General features: G+C 39.8%; 1 protein-coding gene and 1 pseudogene across 10 annotated transcripts in view; one reads left to right on the forward strand and one right to left on the reverse strand.

Annotated features, from left to right (window-relative positions):
• LOC121444770 (ralBP1-associated Eps domain-containing protein 2) overlaps positions 1–21,277 on the forward strand; it is a 282,845-nt gene that overhangs the window by 191,151 nt on the left and 70,417 nt on the right. The window lies entirely within an intron of this gene.
• Positions 18,711–20,124, reverse strand: LOC121444772 (annotated as a pseudogene).

Raw genomic sequence — 21,277 nt, forward strand, 5'->3', positions numbered from 1 at the left:
TTTTTTCCATATAAAGTTGATTATTGTTCTTGCAGCTTTTAGGACTTTTTAAATTGCTCACCTGATTTTCATTTAATTTAAATTGTCCTTTTTTTTTTTTTTACATTTTCCAATTTTGTGGAGTACAGGTTTTTGTAGTAAGACCTAATGATTCTCTGAATTTCCTCAGTGTTTGTTGTTATGTTCCCGTTTTTATTTCTGGTTTTGTTAATTTGGGTGTTCTCTCTTGGCTTTTTGATTAGTTTGGATAAGGGTTTGACAATCTTGTAGATTTTCTCAAAGAACCAGCTCTTTGTTTCATTAATTCTTTGGATTGTTTTCTGTGTTTCTATTTTGTTTATTTCAACCTTCAATTTGATTATTTCCTGCCTTCTACTCCTCCTGGGTGAGTGTGCTTATTTTTTTCTAGAGCTTTCAGGTGTGCTATTAAGTCATTAATGTGAGCTTTCTCTGTTTTCTTTTATGTGGGCACTTAGTGCTATGAACTTTCCTTTTAGCACAGCTTTCATAATGTCCCATAGGTTTGAATATGTTGTGCCTTCAATTTAATTGAATTCAAGGAAGACTGTAATTTCTTTCTTTATTTCTTCCCAGTGAACCCGGCAGTTTGCAGCAGAGCCCAAATGGTTGGGCGCCAGATAAAGATGGAAGTCACAAAATAATCCCACATTAGTTCAGAACTATGAATAATAAAAGATTATTTATTTATGGGAAAAACTTACAGATCACTGTCCTAGATAACAGTTCTCTGTGTGAACAGGCACAGAGTCTATCAGCCAGAAGCAGGAGCCAGAAGCCAGAGAGCGGTGCATGCTTTACAACTGCTTTTAGATTATCAGAGACCACTCCCAAATGGGCTAGTATATTAAAGGCTATTGGCTGAAGAAGTGGAATGTGCTCCCACAGCAGGACCATGGGGATTGGGGTAAAAGGGAGGGTGGAAAGGGAAGAGGAGTAGAAAAGGGGAGGGGGAGGAGAACTTGAAGGAACGGGGTAGTCAAGATGGGGGAAGGACATAGATGGAGAACAAGGAAAGAGGGAGCCATTATGGGGCTAGCAAGAAACCTGGCACTAGAGAAATCCCCAGGAATCCACAAGGATGACCACAGGCAAGACCCTAAGCAATAGTGGAGAGGGTGCCTGAACTGGGCTTGCCCTTAGTCAGACTGATGAATATCTTTAATGTCACCATAGAACCTTCATTCAGCAACTGATGGAAACAGAGGCAGAGACCTGCATCTGAGCACTGGACTGAGCTCCCAAGATCTAGTTGAAGAGTGGGAGGAGTGAGAATATGAGCAAAGAGGTCAAGACCATGATGGGAATACCCACTGAAATAGCTTACCTGAGCTATTTGGAGCTCACCAACTCTGGCTGGAGAGGAAGGGAACCAACAACATAGGAACAAACTAGGTGCTCAGAATGTGGGTGACAGTTGTATGGCTGGGGCAGAGCGAGGGGCCACTGGCAGTAGGACCAGGATTTATCTCTACTGCTTGTTCTGGCTTTTTGGAACCAATTCTCTTTGGATGAATACCTTGCTCAGCCTAGATATAGTAGGGAGGGTCTTGGTCCTTCCTCAAAGCAATGTGCCTTACCCTCTCTGGGGAGTGAATGAGGGTGGGAGTGGAGTGGGGGAAGGTGGAGGGAACAGGATGAGGGGAGGGAGTGGGAAATGGCACTGGTATGTAAAATGAAAAAGGATAGTTTTCTTTTTTCAAATAAGAAAAGTATATAGTAAATGATGGGATTGACCATTTTTAAATTTAATTCCATTTACTTTTTTTTTTTAAAAAAAACTAATTTGTCTGATAAGGACTTTAAAAAATGACATAACACCACTTGTGATAGCAAGGTCAAAGGGATGTTGACGGGCAGTCTTTCTGTTTCTCTTTGTGAGGATCCAGCCTTGTGAGGGGTGTGGCTCCCGTTTCTTTTGCCCTGCTGCACTGATACAATTCTGATCCCAAGAGAACAGTTTAAAATAAAATAAGACAGAATACACACATGCGCGTGAACACACACACACACACACACACACACACACACACACACACACTCATGAATATGCAAATTCAATAAGAGTATCTATCATGGGCTGACATCCCTGGACTGGCATATATTATAGAAAGGAAGTAGAAACAAAAAGATTCCAGTCTGTTTCATGGTAAAGAAAGTAAATGATGGTCAGGAAAGGAACATTTATAAGGATACAAGTTTTAAAGAAAGAGCTCTGTTAGAGTGGGAGAGTTAATCACAGTGGCTATAGTTATTGTGTAGATTAGTTGTCAGTGCAATTTGGAATGTTTAAGACTTACTTAGTCTAATTACTATCATAATTTTTTAATTTATAATAGAAAAGAGAGTTCCAGATGATAGAAACTTTTTTTCAGGTTGGCTCTTTCTTTTCTGTCTGTTTTCATTACTCAGTTGAAATGAAAATATTGACTAACAGAGTACAAGAATTACAGAATGTGCTACTACACCAGGCTCGAAGTTTGAATTTGGGTAAATTGTAGTTCTGTCATTCCTCCTTCTTATCAATCATATCTAAGAAATCTTTGTCTAACCCAAGCTTTAAACACTTTATCTGTGTCCTAAGTTTCATCATTTTAGCTTTTATTCAGATTCATAATTCATATTTACTTTATTTTTGCATAAAGTGTGAAGTAAAAGCCTGAGTTAATCTCTTTATATTTGGATTCCAGTTTTCCTAGAACCATTTGTGAAAGAAAATGCACTTCATTTTCTGTTACCCCGCCTTGGAACCTTTGTTGAGAATTGTCTTACTTCTTTTTTAAAAAATTTATTTTATCTTTTTAAATTGATTTTATTGAGCTATATATTTTTCTCTGCTCCCCTTCCTTCCTATCCCCTCCCCTTCAACCCTCTGTCATGGTCCCCATGCTCCCAATTTACTCAGGAGATCTTGTCTTTTTCTACTTCCCATGTAGATTAGATCTATGTATATCTCTGTTAGGGTCCTCATTGTTGTCTAAGTTCTCTGGGTTTATGAATTATAGGCTGATTTTCTTTGATTTATGTTTAAAAACCACTTATGAGTGAGTACATGTGATGCTTGTCTTTCTGGGTCTGGGTTACCTCATTCAATATGATGTTTTCTAGCTCCATCCATTTTCCTGCAAATTTCAAGACGTCATTATTTTTTCTGCTATGTAGTACTCCATTGTGTAAATGTACCACGTTTTCCTTATCCATTCTTTAGTCAAGGGGCATTTAGGTTGTTTCTAGGTTCTGGATATGACAAACAACGCTGCTATGAACATAGTTGTGCACATGTCCTTGTGGTACAATTGAGCATCCTTTGGGTATATACCCAAAAGTGGTACTGCTCAGTCTTGAGGAAGGTTGTTTTCTAAATTTCTGAGAAATCGCCACACTGACATCCAAAGGGGTTGTACCAGCTTGCACTCCTACCAGCAATGCAGGAGTGTTCCCTTTACTTTCACATCCTCTCCAGCATAAGTTGTCATCAGTGTTTTGGATCTTGGTTATTCTTGCAGTTGTAAGATGGAATCTCAGAGTTGTTTTATCTGATATATAAGGATGTTGAACATTTACTTAAATGTCTTTCAGCCATTTTAGAGTCCTCTGTTGAGAGTTCTCTGTTTAGGTCTGTACACCATTTTTATTGGATTATTTGTTCTTTTGATGACAAATTTCTTGAATTCTTTGTACATTTTGGAGATCAACCCTGTGTCTGATGTGGGCTTCGTGTGATGGAGGAAGGTCATTGGCTAATAAAGGAACTACCTTGGCCCATTTTATTGGTTAGAAGATAGGTGGGAGGAGTAAACAGAACAGAACGCTGGGAGGAAGAGGAAGTGAGCTCAGACTCCACAGCTCTCCTCTCGGGAGCAGACGCCTCAGAGAGGGATGCCATGCTCCCCGCTCCAAGGATGATACACGCCGTGAAGCTCCGACCCAGGATGGACTTAGGCTAGAATCTTCCCGGTAAGTGCACCTAGTTGTGCTACATATATTAGAAATGGGCTAGTCCAGGTGTGAGAGTTAGCCGAGAAGAGATGCCATCCCCCCCCCCCGCCCCCCCCCCCCCCCGGGCAGATGCACGCGATGAAGCAAGCCACCAGGTTAGACATGCTGAACCTTTGCCAGTAAGACCCGTGCTCACAGATTATTAGAGATGAGTTGATCGGGATGTGAGAATTAGCCTGTAAGGGCTAGAGCTAAAGGGCCAAGCAGTTATTAAAAGAATACAGTGTCCGTGTTGTTATTTAGGGGCATAAGCTAGCCGAGCAGGCAGCTGGGGTGCTGGCTAGCCGAGCAGGCAGCTGGGGTGCTGGCTAGCCGAGCAGGCAGCTGGGGTGCTGGCTAGCCGAGCAGGCAGCTGGGGTGCTGGGAACGCAGCCCCGCCGCTCATATTACTACATTCGTGAAGATCTTTTCCCATTCTGTAGGCTGCCATTTTGTCTTATTGACTGTGTCCTTTGATTTACAGAAGCTTTTCAGTTTCAGGAAGTCCCATTTATTAATTTGTAGGGATAAGTCCCACCCCTTAGGGGGCGTGTTCGCCTCGGGCTAATGTTTACCTATAAATCTGGCGAGCATGCTCGCAGCACTTGCTTCTGCTTTCCTGGTCTCCGCCAGAATGGTTCTGTAAGTCTATTTCCCCATTAAAGCTGTCTGCATTCGTTACAATCTGTCTGCATTTGTTTACGCCGTTACATTAATTGTTTCTCTCAGTTTCTGTGCTAATGGGGTTATATTTAGGAAGTGGTCTCCTGTACCAATGCATTCAAGTATACTTCCAACTTTCTCTTCTATGAGGTTCAGTGTGTCTGGCTTTATGTTGAGGTCTTTGATCCATTTGGACTTGAGTTTGGTGCATGGTGATAGATATGGATCTATCTTCATTCTTCTACATGTTGATATCCAGTTATGCCAGCACCATTTGTTAAATATGCTTTCTTTTTTCCATTTTATATATTTTTGCTTCTTTGTCAAAATCAGGTGTTCGGTTCCAAAGTTACAGAGAAATCCTGTCTCAAAACAAAACAAAACAAAACAAAAATCAGGTGTTTGTAGGTGTGTAGATTAATATCCGGGTCCTTGATTCAGTTCCATTGGTTCTCCTGTCTGTTTTATGTCAATACCAGGCTGTTTTCAGTACTGTAGCCTCTGTAGTAGAGTTTGAAGTCAGGGATTGTGATGCTCCAGAAGTTCCTTTATTGTACAGAATTGTTTTGACTATCCTGGATTTTTTTGCTTTACCATATGAAGTTGAGTACCATTATTTCTAGGTCTGTGAAGAATTTTGCTGAGATTTTGATGGGCATTGCCTTGAATCTATAGATTGCTTTTGGTAAGATTGCCATTTTTACTATGTTAATTCTACCTACCCAAGAGCATGGGAGATCTTTCCACTTTCTGGGAATCACCTGACTTCTAAGCATTGCTTTTCAGACTCTCTTCTGTTGACCTGTATGCTTATTCTTATATCAATACTGCATTGGATATACACTTTTAAAGATTTATTGTATTATTAATTATGTGTGTGTTTATTTGTGTAAGTGCAAGTGCCAGCGGAGGCTAGAAGAGGGTATCCAGTTCCTGGGAACTGGAGTTGTAGACAGTTGTGAGCTGCCATGTGGGTGCTGGGAGTCAAACTTAGGACTTGTGAATAGGTGATCACAAGTCTAAATGCTTGCATTAACAGCATTTTCATTTAAAATTAAAAATTTATTTTGTTTAATATGTTCTTTGACCTCTTCCTACATGTATATAAATAATGCATTCTAACCATTCTCAACACACCCTTTCTCATCGCTATCCTACTTCTGCCAACCCCATGTCTTTCCTGCAAATCCCTTTACCAAATTTATGTCTTTTGTTTTGTCTCGTGTCCTATTGAGCTTAACCAGGGCCATCTGTGTGACCATGACTTTAGAGCTATTCATTGGAGCTCAGTGGGCTCACAATTATCAGTAGTCAATAGTTCATTTCAAAGTAGGGCTCCATGAGTTCTCCTCCGTCAGTGGCTGATTGTTGACAGGGCTATCTTGTGCAGACTCTGTATAGGTTAACTTCAGATGCTGAGTTCATCATAAAGCAATGACTGTGTCATGCCTAGAGATGACCTTTTCCCTATCCTTGGCTCTAAAATTCTTTGATCCTTCTGTAGTGTTTCCTGAGCCTTAGAGGAGGTGGTATAAGCATCCTGTTAAGGGCTAGCCAAGTCATCACTCTTTCTTTCTCTGAACAGCTGTGCATCTCTGTATTAATGGCTATTCACTGTAAAGAGAAGCTTCTCTGGTTAAAGCTGAGAATAATATTTGCCTATGAATACAAGTTTAATTTTAGAACATATTTTGACATCATATATGCTAATTTAACTAAACAACAGTAGTAAGACTCTTTTCTGACACCAGATCTAGATTTCCCTATGTGTTTTCAGTTGGGTTTGTAGTACTGAGCATGGGTTCCTTCTTGGGAAGCAAACATTTTAAATATATTTATTCATTCTCCCTCCCACCTTTTTCTGTGTATACCATGCCATATGCGTGGAGGTCAGAGGATAACTTGGGGAAGTAGGGGAGTCATTTTTTTCCTTCTACCATGTAGGTTCCAGGGATCAAACTCAGGTCACCTGGCCTGGTGGCAAGCGCCTTTATCCACTGAATCATCTCACCGTCCCTTAGATTTTTTTAAATATTTATTTATTTATTATGTATACAATATTCTGTCCGTGTGTATGTCTGCAGGCCAGAAGAGGGCACCAGACCTCATTACAGATGGTTGTGAGCCACCATGTGGTTGCTAGGAATTGAACTCAGGACCTTTGGAAGAGCAGGCAATGCTCTTAACCACTGAGCCATCTTTCCAGCCCCCCCTTAGATTTTTTTAATAAAAATATTTGCATTATTGTTAGTGTGTGTATAATGTGTGTGGACTTGTATGCAATGGCTTGTGTATTTGTCCTTCCACCTTTATTCGAGTTCTGGGGTTAAATTCACATTGCCAAGCTTATTTACCCACTGAGCCATATCACCTGCTTATTTTTAGTTTTCAGTCTATGGTTTATGGGATGATCAGGAGCACCCTTTTACTATGATCTGGTGTATTCTTGCTTTGAGGCATTTTAAAATGTTCATTCCTTGAGTTTAGATCCCCAAACCCATCCAGCTACTTATGCTTATCTCCTTGTGTGTTTCTGTTCTTTACCTATCTCAAAGGCTCAAAATGTGAATTTGATTACTGTTCCATAGTGGTAGTAAACTTGACTTTATCCTTTTATTTCCCCAGGCCTTAATATTTTCATCTGCAAAGTAGAAGAATTGAAATTCATTTTATTACTTTTCCAAACTTAGTCATTAAGATTATCCTTATTGAATAAAGCACATATAAATTGATCTCTTTTAATTGATGGCAAAATTGTGTCCCAGTTGTCGTAAAATTTAATAGGCTTGTATATTGGGGATGTGTGTGTATGGACAACCAACAGGGATAGCGGTTGAGATTATTAGGAAGGTGCTCCTGGCAATTCTTTTGTTAAGTACATAGGTATAGCCATCACAGTGTATGACCGAGTCATCAGGGGATATATATAAGGTCACAAATACTTCTGTGACTAGAAAGAAAGTAATGAACAATTTCTATTACTGTGAAATAACCACTTTATAAAACTGTCAAGGAGAAAAAGGGTCCCTCAGGACGAGACTCCTGAAGCTTTTCATATGGCTGACTGCACTTGATTGATGCTTATAAGTCTAGGTCTTCTCAGCTGACTAATTTTAACATTTCCCCTCCTCTGAGTTTGAATGCTTTTCTTTTCTTCATAAACTATTTTTAGTTAGTGGGGATCAGAGCTCTTTTCCATAGCTGAAGTTATTCCAAGTTTCAGTCCCCTAAAGAATTGTCCTTCTGGTCTTGAAACTTTGAGTCATCACATCTGCTGCCTTAGTTCTGCTTCCTAAGTCAGAGCATGTGTTCCTTTTCTTGATAGTTTGGACCTGGTACAAATCTGAAGGAAATTAACAAATAGTGATGTCTACAAATACTGTTTTGCCGAGAATATTCTTTTGGAATAAGCTCTTAATTCTGTAGACCAGGCTGTCTCAGGACTCATTATATAGCCAAGGTTAGTCTCCAGAGTGCTGGGATAATAAACATGAACTACTGCATCCAGTTTGTCTGGAAATGTCTAATTACAATGATGTAAGAGGATAAAAATGTTAAAGGTTAGTGTTCTGGGTGCAGTCCAGAGGATTAGGCTTAATGAATTTGAGAAATAATTTTATAGTTTCAGTTGTGAGCCTAGCTTTAGCAGTTGAGCCATCTGTCCAGCCCAAGAAAATAATTTTAAACTGGGAGGCCTATTAACATTTTATGTGAATTCAAAAGAAGGAGCAGAAGTGTGTTTGAATATCCTGACCATTGGTCAGGGTGGAGTGCATCTACCTGTAAGGGCCATCGTAATGTCAAAAAGACCAAGTAACCACAGACTAGGTCAGGATGTGTAGCCACTTGTTATCAACAACATTGGACAAGCTAAAACTCTCTGACCTTCAGACAAGGTGGAAATAGGCTCACATTTTTAGGCCTCCACAATAAAAACGATAAAAAAGAGAAAGTGGGAAGTACGCTTGAACACATATTCTTAATTTTCCCTTCTTTTGATTGATGGTAGTGGAAATGACTTTTGGAAGGTAAGGAAGAAACTTGTAAGATAACCATAGCTTATATCTTGACAAGGTAGAGGTAATGGCCTAGAAGTTCAATGCTAAACTAAGGGATAAAAAAACAAACTTCCCAGGCCACTCATATGCCTCTCCAAACTTATGGGGAATACATTCTACTGTAACATGGTTAATATTGATTGTATTGATATTTCTTCCTACATGTTTCTAAATAATGTAATCTCTTCTTGACCTTTCAGTATTTGTTATCATCACCTGTCTTTTAGTCTTCAGTACAGGTAAATTCTAATTTATATTAGAATACATATTTAGTATTTATATTATGGCCATTAAACCATATAACAAATTTACCTTTTGTGATTGTACAGGTTTTACTTCATCTTAGGGTGAATAATAAAACTGGTTTTTTCCCAATGTACTTTCCCCTAATTCAACCACAGACTCCATCAGTATTCTATAGTTCTCTTATAAATGTCTCAATATCAGGTATTCTATAAATTTTACCTTTTCAGAGATGTAGAAACTTAGGATCTTAAGTGCCTATTATATAATTTTTCATCATGATACATCTCCATATTGTCATCACAGATTCCCTTTTTCATCTGACCATGTTGGATTTCTTTTATCCTATATTCCTTGTTTTCCCTCTTGTTCTGTGAGAACATATCCTTACGTGGCTTTCCAGGGAAGGATGCACACAGGGAGTTCATGTTTAATTATCCTATTGTTTCAGCTGCTAGTTTAGGTAGTGCATGAGTCACTTGTTTCATCACTCTGACCAAATACCTGACAAACCATGTCAGGGAGGAGAGGTTTGTCTTTCCTCTGGGTCTAAGAGGACACAGTCCATTGTGGCAGTAATGGGGAAGGCATAGTGGAGTTCATGGCCACTGAAGCATGTAGTTGATATGCCTCACATTGTTTCCAGACCAGGAAATGGGGTTCAAGGAGTGGGGCCAAGCTATAAAATCTGGAGGTGTGCTCCCAGTGACCAACATCTAGTGTGACATCACCTCCTAGAGTTTCCATGACATTTTAAAACAATGTTACCACCTGGAAGCCAAGAGTTCAAGCATATGAATCTGTGAGGAACATTTCATTTTCAGACCACAGTATTCCACTTCTGACACCCACAGGTTCATAGTCATCTCATAATATAACCTGCATTCAGTTCAATTTCAAGAGTCTTCATGGCCTTAGCAGTTTCAGGACTATTCCAAGGTTCAAAATTTCTTTCCAGATGCAATGCAGTCTCTTAACTTTGAGCCTCTGTAAAATAAAATTTATGTTATCTATATTTTTAATATACAATGACATATAGTAAATATTCCCATTCCAAAAGGGAGGAGTGAGACACATGAAGGAAACATCAGGCCAAAGGAGATCCAACTGTAGTAGTGCAAACACCAAATCCTGAATCTCTTGGTAAGTGGCTCATTATGGTACTACTTGTGCTCCAATGGGTTTGGATAGCCCTACCTCTCTAGTTCTTTTGTCCACAGCACATGTAGTAGTTCTGTTAGACAGGGTTCACTTGGTGTCTTGGAGTTTCTTTTGACCTGTTTTATGATTCTAGCATCTCTCCAGTCCCCCGGACTCTCTATTGCAATGTATGCTTTACTTTCACAGCTGCACACACAGCCATTTTAGGAATGCCACAGTATGGAACCTTGCTGCAAGCCTCCACGGTCCTCTGACTCTTGAAATTTGCATGCTTACACAGTAGCAGCATGTGGATAATGCCTAAGTCTGTAATCCGGGTCCCACAGATAATAGCTACAGTGGTCTCTACGACTCTTCTTGCATGAACTTGGGAAAACCTATCTCTAGATGGCAGTTTTTCTGCGGAGAACCTTGAAGGCTCCATCTGTTTAGGCATTCTCCTTTTCAATGAAAGTTTACACCTGAGTTTGTGGCATGATGTTTTATTCTTTTGGCACAGCAAAACTACACAGAGGCTGCTTCTTAGTTGTGAGTGCCCAGCCTTAGTTCTGCTTGTTTCTTGCCAGCTTTTCTTAAATTATCCCAACTACCTTTTGCGTCTGGGTTTTTATCTTTCTCTATTTAGCTAAGTTTATGTTTTTTTTTCTCACCAAATTGTATATTTTCTATTTCTTTAAGCTCCACTTTCTTTTCTCTCTCACTATAAATCTGGATCCATGTAACATGCATTAAACATGTCACAGCCTGAATGTTAACTGTTTTGAAATTTTCTCCATCAAATAAATTAATCCATTAGAGTTTAATTCAGCCTAACTCCAGTTTCTAGGACATGGGTAGAATGCAACCAGATTTTTTTTTTTTTACCATAATGTTGTGGGGAGCTGCGGGTTGCATTCGCCACCCAGCTCCCGCCACCGGCTAGCTTTACCAGAAATAACAACACACAAACTGTATTCTGTTAAACACTGCTTGGCCCATTAACTCTAGCCCTTACAGGCTAATTCTCATATCCCGATCAACCCATCTCTAATAATCTGTAGCATCAATCTTACCGGGAAAGATTCAACATGTCTGACCTGGCAGCTTGCTTCATGGCATCTGCCCGGGAGAGGGGAGCATGGCCTCTGAGCTCACTTCCTCTTCCTCCCAGCATTCTGTTCTGTTTACTCCTCCCACCTATGTTTTAACCTATGAGGCCAAGCAGTTTCTTTATTACTTAACCAATGATCTTCCTCCATCACCATAAGCTAATGTGAATGGCCTCTAGCTCAGGTCTCACTTCATGAGCCTTGTCTTTACAGTCTGTGTGTCTACTGGCATTTCAGTCTTATAAGTCTCCAGCAAAATGGCTCATTAAACCTTGACTTTACAATTAAAGAGTTCTCTAGTCCACAGTTCTCAACTTTTGCATACTCTTACTGAAAATATTTCTAAAAGCAGTTTAATGGTGGACTTGTTTGTTTTAGAAGGTTTAGGCCATTATGGTGGGAAAGGCATGGTGATGTTTATGGTAACTGAACCTTATCATCACATGGTGATGGACCAGGAAGCAAAGAGAGTTCAGGAAGTGTGGCTAGGCTATAAAATCTCAAGGTCTGCCCTAGTGGCCTACTTTCTGAGGCAAGGCTTCAGTCTCCCCAACTTTATCACCTGTTTGAGACAGAGTGTTCCAACTCAGGAGCCTATGGGAAGATATTCACATTCAAACTTCAAGTAAATAACCATCATCTAAATTTTCTTTGGAGTTCTGATACAATTGCTTCCATGAATTCTAGCTTCTAAAGGTACATAAAATGCTAAAACCCTTTAGATATCTGTTACTGTGTATGTGGCTTTCCCTCTTTCCCATTCCCTGCCAAAAACATGTATACATTTTCTAATTCCATTATTTTTGTGATGATGTGTCTTTCCATACTTTTGTTTCTTCCATTGTCCTGGGTACTCAGTGGGACCTTTTAATTTAGAAGCTCATACTCTTCATTTCTGGAAAATTTTATTAAACCATTTAATAGATTCCTTTTTTAAATATTTTCTTTCCTCTCTGTGGAACTTTTATTTGAATATTACCCTACTTTCTGGGAAATTTCCTGAGATTATCTTTGAAACTTTCTATTGAGCTTTCACATTTTGCTATCCTATTTTAATTTCTGAGTGCTTTTTAATTTTCTGAATATTCCTTTTTTCAATAGCTTCCAATTATCTCATCTTTCTAAACAGTGCTTTTTATTGTAACTTTACTTGATGACTCTACTTAAGATTTCATGTCTCACTCGCTATCCTTTATCTTCTCAGTAGCATATAAGATTTATAAGGATATTTTCCAGCCCTTGCCTCCCCTCTAGTATTTTTGTAGCACCCCCAAAAATGCCTAGTACATAGTAATTGTTACAATATTTCTGGACTAAGTTAATGACCAATTTTATGATAATAATAATATATAATTTAAAGTGTTCTCTTAGTACAGGTCTAGTCTCTTTGAAATCACTTTTCCTATTATTATTTATTCTGTATTGTTAATTCCACTGATCAAGAATAAGACCAGCATCACAGTTTAAAGCAAATTTAAAGCAAGCTTTAATCAAATACTGTCCAGGTGGATGGTCCCTGGTCAGATCCATACTCAGGTTCTAGGGAAATTGGCCCAGAATCACAATTTGTAGTGGTTTAAGAAAGAAAATCCATAATTCATTGCATTTCCCATCAAGTCCAATCTGGGACAAACTGGCATTCCTCTATCCTGTGAACCTCTGGGCCAAGTGTCATCAAGTGCATCCAGTACAAATGGATCAAACAAACTTATTTAGGGGAGTGAAAAACACGTGACTTGTTATCTCCTATAAACAGCATTTCAGGAACTGTCTGTCCTTGTGCAAGAGGCTTGCAGATCAGAGGCATTTTTGTTTTGTGGAGTTCCACGACATAGTAATTAAAACTTAAAATGTAATTTTTGCTCTCACAGTACCTTATGTCACAATGTTTTCTGCAGATACCTAGTAATGCTTAATCACCTAGTTATATTTAAGAATGAGAGATATGCTGACTTAGAATATATGAATGAATGAATGAATGAATGAATGAGACTTGCCAAATGTGGATATAATGGTAGAGGGATCTGGCAAAGTTGAATTGTTGGTAGTTTTTTTCTGTCAGTATCTTTTGATCTATTTTCTTGGCTGATGAGATTCCTTGGAAAACATTCTTTTAATCTTTGGATATCATTCTCAGGGAATAGAAAGGAAGAGGTCTGAAAGGTTTTAACATCTAGAGCATATACAGAGTTTTCTTATCCAACTGCCCTCTCAAGCTTATGCAGTAACCTATCCGTCATTTTTCGAATTTATCAGTTTCAGATTTAAAAAGCAGTTAGACAACTACCTTCTCCTTTGTATTAATGAGCTAAGAGTGAGATTAGTTGCATGTATTCAAACTGATATCTGTACTAAAAAAGTGTATGTTTGGATCAGACAGCAGAAGCTAGGAATTAATATCACTTCTACCTCAGGTTGGTAATACCCTCAGGTATATGGCAGAAACAAAAGAGAGATGAGGGACCCACTATATAGCCGAACCTCAAGAATTACCACAGGCAAAGTTCTGAAGAATACAAGTTTAGTCTCGAAGGTTAATGGATGCATTAGGAATTGAAACATGGTGAGAACCAGAAGAAGCAACAGCTAGTACTAAATACAAAATTCAGATAACAGAATTGCTAAGTATATTTATTTTAGTGTGTTAAAAGCAACAGTCAGGTGCCATGGCACATTCATGGAGTTCCAGCACTTCGGAGACTGAGGCATGAAAAATGAAAAGTTTGATACTGCCTTGCTACAAAGTGTGTTAAAGGCCATCTTGGACTATATAGAAGGATTGTGTCTCAAAAAAATATCAAAATAAATAAAAAACCAAGAAGATAACTAAATGAAGTACTTTGTGTCTACAATTCAGGGACTAGATTCACAGAGTAATAAGTATAGCTGAAGAGACAATTGCTTAATTGGAAAACAAATCTCAGAAAACTATCCTAACATCGCAGTTAGACAAATCTCTTGAAGAAATAAGAAAAAAAGGAAGACAATAGTCAAACACTGATGATTGTCCAAAGTCAATTCAGGATACCACATAGTTCAGAAGTTTCATAAAAGCTCAGGAATGTAAGGAAAGAATAAGATATAGTGTTATATGTATAGATACAGGGAAGTTTGATATTTTAGAATATCAAAAAGAGAGTTCTTAAAACAATCAGAGAAAAAACTAATACTAATGAAGAAAAATGATTTGACTGACAGCTGACTTTTCAACAATAATAATGAAAGTCAAAAGACAGTTGTAGTGATGAGACAAGCAGGATTGCTTTTCGTCCTGCCTGGCTCCCGCATGGTTAGCTTTACACCCGGAAATAATACACAAACCTGTATCCTTTTAAACACTGCCTGGCCCATTAGTTCTAGCCTCTTATTGGCTAACTCTCACATCTTGATTAACCCATTTCTAATAATCTGTGTAGCACCACGAGGTGGTGGCTTACCAGGAAGGATCTTAACCTGCGTCCATCTTGGAGAAGAGAGCATCTGCCTCACTGCCTTCTTCCACCTAGCATTCTGTTCTGTCTTCCCCACCTACCTATGTTCTGACCTATCAGATCAAGCAGTTTTCTTTATTAATTAACCAATGAAACAACAGATTTACAGATGACCCTCCTCCATCATTTCCCCTTTTTCTGTTTAAACAAAAAGGAAGGCTTTCATTTTAACATAGTAAAATTACATATAACAAAACAGTTTTCAAGCAAGAATTACAATCACAATATTTAGATCTATTTTATCTTTTAGCATAACAAAGGAAAACTATAACTATCTATCTATTCTTCAACTCCATCAAAGACTCCAGAAGGATACACTATTACTTAAACAAACAAGATATAAGCAACTTCCAAACTCTAGAAATGACAGAGACATATCGCTGCCTGGACAGTCACCCAAAGTTCTTCTGTACCTTTTGGGCATCCATCTTCAGCCTTCAGGCCCATAGTATCCTACAGACATTTCCATGAAGCAGGAAAATTCAAAGACAGTTCAGTCACTATCTGCTGTGTCCTGAAGAATGTCTCACAGACTCTTTCATGAGTCAGGAACCTCAAAAGACCATCTCACCTTTAGGCAAGTTCAGCAGTCCTCTCTCTGTGGGTTCTTTGTGTCCAGTTTATGCAACAGTCCAGGCAAGAGCAGTTTCTTGCCTAAATGGCTATCAAATTCCATAAGGATCCTCTTCGATGCCCATAGATTGGTGCTGCCAGGAGCAGACATGTCTCATTGTCATGAAAAACCCTAAGTTATTAAAACATTTTAAATGCCATATTCTGTAGTCTTTGAAAGATATGAAGAATGCCTATCTGAAATATATCTATGCACATCTAGAAAATCTAACATGACTACAAGATTGACTATTATTGATGATTATCCATTAATAACCTATATTTCCTAATTATACATTACATTTTTAAATGAAATACACAATCACAATACCTTAATCAAGATCAGAAATACATATACATATAACAAAACCCTTAAACGCCTATCAATAAGGCAAAATTTACATCAATGCAAATTATTCATATCTATATCATATCCCCCTTTAAATGTAAAAAACAGTTAAAAACAATATTTGGGAATATGGACACAGTTATTTCTCTCCAAACTGCTTCATGCTGAATGGGGGCACTGTTATTCAGGACTTTCATGGTGTAACCTGTGTGCTAGATTCATCTCAGTCCGCAGTTGAGTGAAGTAATTTTATGAAGGTGTTCACAGCAACGTTTCAGGAGGGGCATGGTCTATCATACCATATTGGGATAGAAGTGATCCACAGACTCTCACCCTCTGTGAAAACAAAATAAGAAACTCCTTTCCAAAGCATCATATCCTTAGATCTAAATTCTAAAGTCAAGGTATTTTCAAAATCTCTACTTTGGATTAGTTCAGCAGCATTTATAAATAAATATCTTTTAGCAGCTGTTGCTCCTTCCTCAGCATTCAAACAATTCATACAGAGCATAAAAGCATACAGTATCAAGATTCTCTGTGTATTTTCCATCTTTTTGTGGCTTTATTTTAACTTCTATTTCGTTTTTCTTTTTCTTTTTTGAGACAGGTTCTCTGTATATTTTTGTCGTAGAATAACTCTGTAGACCAGGCTGTCCTTGAACTCACAGAGATCTGTCTGTCTCTGCCTCCCAGGCATTGGGATTAAAGGCGTGTGCTACCATACCTTGAAGTCACAGAGGTCAATCTACCTCTGCCCCTTGAAGTTCAATTTACCTCTACCTGCCAAGTGTTGGGATTAAAGGTGTGTACCACCACACCCAACTACTCCTTTTATTCTTATTTTTTTTTTACTTTAAGAACTTTAACCTTTAGCCTGCATATATTTTAACACATTGTAAAACATTTAAAGTTTTTTTTTCTTTGAATCTCTCTTTACTGTCTTTTTCTGACCACATGAACCTTTAAATTACTGAGCATTATGGGTAGGATTAAAGCCATGGCTTTGCTTCCTAGATTCAGCCCATTCCTTATCTTTCTGCGATTCCAGCCTTGTGGCTGAGGTACTGGCCAGAGCTATTTTTATTGCCACAACTCTGTGGCATTTCAGGGTCCTTGCCAGCAAGCAAGCTGCAGCATTCTGCTCACAGACCACACTCAGTCAGAATTCCTGCCTGAAAGAGTCAGAGTTTGCCCAGCCAGGATGGGCCAGAAAGCCAGAATTTGAAAATGGAGCTGCTTTTTCCTGCTGTGGCTGAAAACTCAAAAGCATACTTTCAGCTTTTCATCAACACCGTTTAAGTGTTTTGTGGCAGGACCTCTTAAAAGAGATGCAGGGTTTTGCAGTTAAAGCTGAGTCAGGAAGCCTCCCTTAGATGAGTGTGCTTGCTTGCCTCTAGCAAGCAGAGCATACCCGAGAAATTGCTATTACAAAGAAAACATGCTTTATTCTTTCTCAAGCTTTCTTAGGCTTTCTGTGGATTCAGTTATCCACGTCTGGGTGCCATAAAAAGATAAAATAGATATAAATATTGTAACTGTAATCCTTGATTTATAACTTTTTTATATGTAATTTTACTATGTTGAAGTGAAAGCCTTTCTTTTTTGTTTAAACAGAAAAAGGGGAAATGATGTAGGTGGGTCTTCTATCTAACTGTTACTTTCATTGGTTAATAAAGAGACTGCCTTGGCCTTTTAATAGGGCAGGAAATTAGGTAGGTGGAGTAGACAGAACAGAATGCTGGGAAGAAGGCAATGAGGCAGATGCCTCAGGAAGTTGCCATGATTCTCCGATCCGAGAAGGATGTAGGCTAGAATCTTTCCCGGTAAGCCAACACTTTGTGGTGCTACACAGATTATTAGAAATGGGTTAGCCAAGAAGAAGCTAGATATAATGGGCCAGGCAGTGTTTAAAAGAATACAGTTTGTGTGTTGTTATTTCGGTTGTAAAGCTAGCCATGTGGGAGCCGGGTGGGACGAAAAGCAGACCTGCCCACAGCTCCTTCTACAGACAGTGAAATTATATCCTCAATATGTTATGGGAAAATAGTAAGTCAATAACCCAATTTTCTTTTAATAGATTTTCAATAATTTGGAAAACTTAGGATTCAGTCAAGATAGAAGGTAACAACATAAAAGAAATCAGAAAGGGTATTAAGAAGTTTTTAAACACTTAATGATAAGCACATACAAAACAGGAAATTTTAGTAAAGAAGTAGTTAAAATAAACTTATAATCCTATCTTACATTATAAAAAGAGAAAAGCTATAAACCAATAGTTGAAGAAACCAATTTAAAGTAGAGCAAAACAAGACCAAAGCATGTAAATGGAAGATTAATGAACTATAAAAGCACACAATATAGAGGATTGCTGTATTAATCAGGATTCTCTACGTAACAAAATTTATAGAATGAATCTATCTCTATATATATAGAAAGGAGATATATCAGAATGTTTTTTTAAATACAACAAAATGTTTAATGAGCATATTCTTAATTAGCAAATATGAAACTGCCACAGAGAGGAGGAGCGGGACAGAGATAATGGGTTGGGGGTCAGGAAAAGGCTAAAGAATCAACTACTTAAGAATCCAGGGTGGAGAACTAGAAGGACCAAAAGCCAGAGGATGGGAGCTATGGTCCTGCAAAGGGAGAGGGCAGGGCACTGAGGGTCAGACAACAAAATTCAAAATAGTTTGGCCATAAAATATAAACACGCTATGTTCCTACCATGGGGAAAGGGCCGAGGAAAAGGCTATAAGGGATAAGAAGAGGCTGTTTGGAACGGGGCTGTGGGGGTCCTACCCGCCCTGCTATGCACACAGTCCCCATCCCAGCCTCTTCCCTCTGTGTCTGTGTGGGTGCCTGTGTCTATGTGGGCCTGTGTGCACTTGCCCAGTCCCCTTCCTGCCCTAGCCCCCCACCCCCATAATTGCTGCCATTCCAGTTGTTGCCGGCTGTCATTCCTCTGCCCATCATCTTCAGAGGGGAGAAAGGGGGGGACAGGTGGGGGTAAAGTCCCCAGCCAGCCCTGCCCCCACCGTCCCCCAGCCACCTCTACCAGAAGTCCCGGCGGTGGTAAGAGTCAGAGTCACAGTATTTTGTGACCACCACTCTGTTGGCGAACTTGTGGCCGGTTAGGCCCTGCATGGCTTTCTGGCAGTCAAGCACAGAGGTGAACTCCACAAAGATCTTTCCACAGCCAGGCACCGCGACGCCATCCACGGGCCGGGGAATCTCAATGGACTTGACCAGCCCATACTTGCTGCACTCGTCTCGCACATCCTCTACAATCTCCTCGTACTCCTCATCGTCCAACAGCTCTTCAGGCAGCACCATGTTCATGAGGCACAGGACCTCAGTCGGGTGATCGCCCATCTGCACCTGAGAGCTCATCAGGCCGGGCACTTGAAGGGTTACAGGTGTCTGATTGATGGTACTCAGCATGGCATTCTTGGCTCCCACACTCGCCCTCTGGACAAGCAGCTTCTTGTCCCCTAGCTGCATCCCATGCAGCCCCGCAATGGCCCGATCTGTGACGTTGATGTCCACGTACTCACAGAAGGCATAGCCCTTGGAGAGCCCTGTGGCACTATCCTTGACCAAGTTGAAGGCCTTCAGAGGCCCAAAGGATGTCAGCAATTCTTTCACCTGGTTATCATTCAGGTAGTTGGGCAAGCCCCTGATGAATAGTTTGTGGGCAGAGTCTGGAACTACAGTGGACTCAACGCCAGGTACATAAACAGAGGGGTTCTCTGACATGCCAGGCAGTGGCTGATAGTCATGAGGCCTTTGAATCTTCAATGACTGGCCCTGGAAGATGATGCCATCAAAGGCCATGGCCTGGGTCGTTTCATCCACTGAGCGCAACTCCAAAAAGGCAAAATTCTTGTCTTGATTGATCTGCACAGCCAAGACTGGGTTGCCAGGGGCCTGAGTCAATCCCCCCAAGCGCATCTGGGCGTTGAAGAAGTCCATCATAGCTTCCTCAATGATGCCAAATGGGATGTTGCCCACGTAGAGGCGTCTGGCCTGTCTGGTCATCTGGCTCCCAACAACAGGCATGGGCATTGGGTCACAGCCAGACTATCAGGAGTCATAGTGGGGAGAAGGGCAGTGGCTGGAATCTGACCCACAACTTGCATGGCCTTGTACTGCATTGGGGTGATGTGCTCAAAGCCAGGTGGTGGCACGTCCCAGTATTTATGCACCTTCTTCTTCTCATGGCGAATCAATCCACAGTGCTCCTCTTTAGCGCCTCTGGTCAAAGGTTTGCTTCGCCTTCGTCTGTCTCAGGAGTCACTGCGCTGGTCTTGGTTACGCCAATCTTGGCTCCGGCTTCTGCGCTTCCAGTCCCGGCTTCTAGAGCGGCTGTGGCTACGCTTCCATTGGTGGTTCTTCTTGTCCCGTTCTTGTTTGTTCTCGTCGAGCTGCCGCTCGAACTTGTCGAAGTCGAAATCCGACATGCTTACACAGCTGCGTAGGACCCTGTGCAGCTCTCGCCTCGACTTGCCTCCTGCCTGCTCTGGCTACTTCCACCGTATCAGAATGTTTTATGGGCTAATCTAAAAATGTCTGCCTAAGAGCAGAAAATCCAAGAATCCAGCAGTTTCTAAGTCTATAAGGCTCGATGTCTCAGCTGGTCTTTAGTGAACACTGGAATCCTGAAGAAATAAGCTCTAATATCTGTGAAGGAATGGACTTTCTAGCAAGGTGAGAACAAGCAGGCAAAGAACAAAAGCTTCCTTCTGCCATGTCCTTATATAGGCTTCCAGCAGAAGGTGTGGCCTAGATTAAAAGTGTCTTCCCACCTCAAAAGATCTGGATTAAAGGTGTATCTTTTCCCAGCTCAAATGACCTGGATTAAAGGCATGGTTTCCTACCTTAAAGATTGGATTAGAAGTGGATCTTCCAGCTAGTTGTGGTGGTCAACACCTTCAATCCCAGCATCTGGGAGGCAGAGGCAGGCAACCTAGCCTGACTAGACTAGACTAGTTCAGTCTATAGAGTGCGTTCTAGGACAGCCAGGGCTGTTACACAGAGAAACCCTGTCTCGAAAAACAAAACAAACAACAAAACACAAACTAAACAAAACAAAAATCCTATAATAACAACATCAAAAAGAAGTAGATTTTCTTCTTCAAATTAAGCAAAAATCCCTTACAGTTGTGCCCTCCGTTTTTGGATTTTAGTTGATACTAGATGTAATCAAGTTAACAACCAAGAATAGACATTGAAATTGTAAAGTTAAAAGTTGGTGCTTTGAAAAGGGTGACATAACACATGGCAGATATCAGATAAGATTACTGAAGGAAAACTATGGCAATGACACAAACAATATTAGAAATGGGAAAAGATAGTTACATGTGCAGAGATTAAGATGATCATAGCATGATCAATTATCATGTCAATTAAATTAGAAAATTTAAGCATAATGTACAAACATCCAGGAAAACCAGTTTCCAAAGTGGCTTAAAAATTAGAAAGCCTAAATAGTCCTATAGCAAATAAATGGAACCATAAATTATAAATATAACTATAAATCTTAGGCCAGTTGTCTCTACTAGAAAGTTTTAATTTGATATTTAAGAAACAATTTCTTACTCTATACAGCCTGTT

Source organism: Microtus oregoni, unplaced genomic scaffold (genome assembly GCF_018167655.1).
Source record: "Microtus oregoni isolate MIOR12 unplaced genomic scaffold, Mior012 000140F_ref0000409, whole genome shotgun sequence".
In the NCBI taxonomy this organism is placed as follows: Eukaryota; Metazoa; Chordata; class Mammalia; order Rodentia; family Cricetidae; genus Microtus; species Microtus oregoni.